The 2,500-nt window shown below is 48.6% G+C and overlaps 8 non-coding genes and 2 pseudogenes across 8 annotated transcripts in view; all 10 read left to right on the forward strand.

Annotated features, from left to right (window-relative positions):
• The first annotated feature begins 70 nt into the window (after positions 1 to 70).
• LOC138541477 (5S ribosomal RNA) lies at positions 71 to 189 on the forward strand. The gene has a single exon (XR_011289483.1). It is a non-coding gene; the product is annotated as a 5S ribosomal RNA (ribosomal RNA).
• A 106-nt stretch (positions 190 to 295) lies between these two features.
• On the forward strand, positions 296 to 414 carry LOC138547367 (5S ribosomal RNA). Its single transcript, XR_011291209.1, has one exon. It is a non-coding gene; the product is annotated as a 5S ribosomal RNA (ribosomal RNA).
• Positions 415 to 520: 106 nt separating this feature from the next.
• LOC138540648 (5S ribosomal RNA) lies at positions 521 to 639 on the forward strand. The gene has a single exon (XR_011288688.1). It is a non-coding gene; the product is annotated as a 5S ribosomal RNA (ribosomal RNA).
• A 106-nt stretch (positions 640 to 745) lies between these two features.
• On the forward strand, positions 746 to 864 carry LOC138547369 (5S ribosomal RNA). Its single transcript, XR_011291210.1, has one exon. It is a non-coding gene; the product is annotated as a 5S ribosomal RNA (ribosomal RNA).
• A 105-nt stretch (positions 865 to 969) lies between these two features.
• Positions 970 to 1,078, forward strand: LOC138544592 (5S ribosomal RNA; annotated as a pseudogene).
• A 475-nt stretch (positions 1,079 to 1,553) lies between these two features.
• Positions 1,554 to 1,672, forward strand: LOC138538092 (5S ribosomal RNA). Its single transcript, XR_011286205.1, has one exon. It is a non-coding gene; the product is annotated as a 5S ribosomal RNA (ribosomal RNA).
• A 106-nt stretch (positions 1,673 to 1,778) lies between these two features.
• On the forward strand, positions 1,779 to 1,897 carry LOC138539330 (5S ribosomal RNA). The gene has a single exon (XR_011287399.1). It is a non-coding gene; the product is annotated as a 5S ribosomal RNA (ribosomal RNA).
• Positions 1,898 to 2,003: 106 nt separating this feature from the next.
• Positions 2,004 to 2,122, forward strand: LOC138549683 (5S ribosomal RNA). The gene has a single exon (XR_011293458.1). It is a non-coding gene; the product is annotated as a 5S ribosomal RNA (ribosomal RNA).
• A 106-nt stretch (positions 2,123 to 2,228) lies between these two features.
• LOC138542955 (5S ribosomal RNA) lies at positions 2,229 to 2,337 on the forward strand (annotated as a pseudogene).
• A 106-nt stretch (positions 2,338 to 2,443) lies between these two features.
• The window catches only part of LOC138547370 (5S ribosomal RNA), a 119-nt gene continuing 62 nt past the window's right edge, over positions 2,444 to 2,500 (forward strand). Inside the window, exon 1 of the ribosomal RNA XR_011291211.1 lies at positions 2,444 to 2,500. This exon is cut by the window's right edge and continues 62 nt beyond it. This is a non-coding gene — a ribosomal RNA (5S ribosomal RNA).

The raw sequence follows: 2,500 nt of genomic DNA on the forward strand, positions 1-2,500 counted from the left end.
CAATTGCCTTTCAAAACTGCAAGGTCTAGCCGACTAGATGCTTAAAAGTACAAAACTCACAAGAACCAGAGCCTACGGCCACAGCACACTGAATGCGCCCGATCTCGTCTGATCTCGGAAGCTAAGCAGTGTCGGGCCTCGTTAGTACCTGGATGGGAGACCGCCTGGGAATACCAGGTGCTGTAGGCTTTTTTGTGCTCCAAGTTCAGGAAGTGAGCCATTTCTCAATTGCCTTTCAAAACTGCAAGGTCTAGCTGACTAGATGCTTAAAAGTACAAAACTCACTAGGCCCAGAGCCTACGGCCACACCACACTGATTGCGCCCGATCTCGTCTGATCTCGGAAGCTAAGCAGTGTCGGGCCTAGTTAGTACCTGGATGGGAGACCACCTGGGAATACCAGGTGCTGTAGGCTTTTTTGTGCTCCAAGTTCAGGAAGTGAGCCATTTCTCAATTGCCTTTCAAAACTGCAAGGTCTAGCCGACTAGATGCTTAAAAGTACAAAACTCACAAGAACCAGAGCCTACGGCCACACCACACTGAATGCGCCCGATCTCGTCTGATCTTGGAAGCTAAGCAGTGTCGGGCCTCGTTAGTACCTGGATGGGAGACCGCCTGGGAATACCAGGTGCTGTAGGCTTTTTTGTGCTCCAAGTTCAGGAAGTGAGCCATTTCTCAATTGCCTTTCAAAACTGCAAGGTCTAGCTGACTAGATGCTTAAAAGTACAAAACTCACTAGGCCCAGAGCCTACGGCCACACCACACTGATTGCGCCCGATCTCGTCTGATCTCGGAAGCTAAGCAGTGTCGGGCCTAGTTAGTACCTGGATGGGAGACCACCTGGGAATACCAGGTGCTGTAGGCTTTTTTGTGCTCCAAGTTCAGGAAGTGAGCCATTTCACAATTGCCTTTCAAAACTGCAAGGTCTAGCCGACTAGATGCTTAAAAGTACAAACTCACTAGGCCCAGAGCCTACGGCCACACCACACTAAATGCGCCCGATCTCGGAAGCTAAGCAGGGTCGGGCCTAGTTAGTACCTGGATGGGAGACTGCCTGGGAATACCAGGTGCTGTAGGCTTTTTTTGTGCTCCATGATTAGTAATTGCGCAACTTCTCAATTATTTTTCAAATTTGGTATGTTTCCAAAATAATTGTATCCCGTTTTATAGCGGAAATGTTGGACAACATCATGAGGGCTGGAGCTACCTTTTTACATAGAATTAGCATACAGGTAGTGTGTTCATGGGTAATAAATCAACTTTCACATGTAATGCAGTACAGAGAATATTGAGTCCTTCAAGAGGCATGAAAGAAAACCATTATTGTGTTGATTGTTCTCTCCACCTCCCTGCAACAGACACAGGATGGATGAATTAAAGTTATCCTACCAGACATAGGAGTCCTGAATGGGCCCACCAGTCTTATATATCTCGCCTGATCGAGCCTGATCGAGCGCTGATCGAGCGATGAGCGTGGTATCATGTTGCAAGTGGCTGCATGGCTTAGCTTACTAAATGCAAATGCATAAGAGTAATATTCTTAGCATTCCTAGAGCCTACGGCCACACCACACTGAATGCACCCGATCTCGACTGATCTCGGAAGTTAAGCAGTGTCAGGCCTAGTTAGTACCTGGATGGGAGACCGCCTGGGAATACCAGGTGCTGTAGGCTTTTTTGTGCTCCAAGTTCAGGAAGTGAGCCCTTTCTCAATTGCCTTTTAAAACTGCAAGGTCTAGCCGACTAGATGCTTAAAAGTACAAAACTCAGTAGGCCCAGAGCCTACGGCCACACCACACTGAATGTGCCTGATCTCGTCTGATCTCAGAAGCTAAGCAGTGTCGGGCCTAGTTAGTACCTGGATGGAAGACCGCCTGGGAATACCAGGTGCTGTAGGCTTTTTTGTACTCCAAGTTCAGGAAGTGAGCCATTTCTCAATTGCCTTTCAAAACTGCAAGGTCTAGCCGACTAGATGCTTAAAAGTACAAAACTCACAAGAACCAGAGCCTACGGCCACACCACACTGAATGCGCCCGATCTCGTCTGATCTCGGAAGCTAAGCAGTGTCGGGCCTCGTTAGTACCTGGATGGGAGACCGCCTGGGAATACCAGGTGCTGTAGGCTTTTTTGTGCTCCAAGTTCAGGAAGTGAGCCATTTCTCAATTGCCTTTCAAAATTGCAAGGTCTAGCTGACTAGATGCTTAAAAGTACAAAACTCACTAGGCCCAGAGCCTACGGCCACACCACACTGATTGCGCCCGATCTCGGAAGCTAAGCAGTGTCGGGCCTCGTTAGTACCTGGATGGGAGACCGCCTGGGAATACCAGGTGCTGTAGGCTTTTTTGTGCTCCAAGTTCAGGAAGTGAGCCATTTCTCAATTGCCTTTCAAAACTGCAAGGTCTAGCTGACTAGATGCTTAAAAGTACAAAACTCACTAGGCCCAGAGCCTACGGCCACACCACACTGATTGCGCCCGATCTCGTCTGATCTCGGAAGCTAAGC

The sequence above is a fragment of the Ambystoma mexicanum genome, unplaced genomic scaffold (genome assembly GCF_040938575.1).
Source record: "Ambystoma mexicanum isolate Mex_15411 unplaced genomic scaffold, UKY_AmexF1_1 Mex_scaf10, whole genome shotgun sequence".
In the NCBI taxonomy this organism is placed as follows: domain Eukaryota; kingdom Metazoa; phylum Chordata; class Amphibia; order Caudata; family Ambystomatidae; genus Ambystoma; species Ambystoma mexicanum.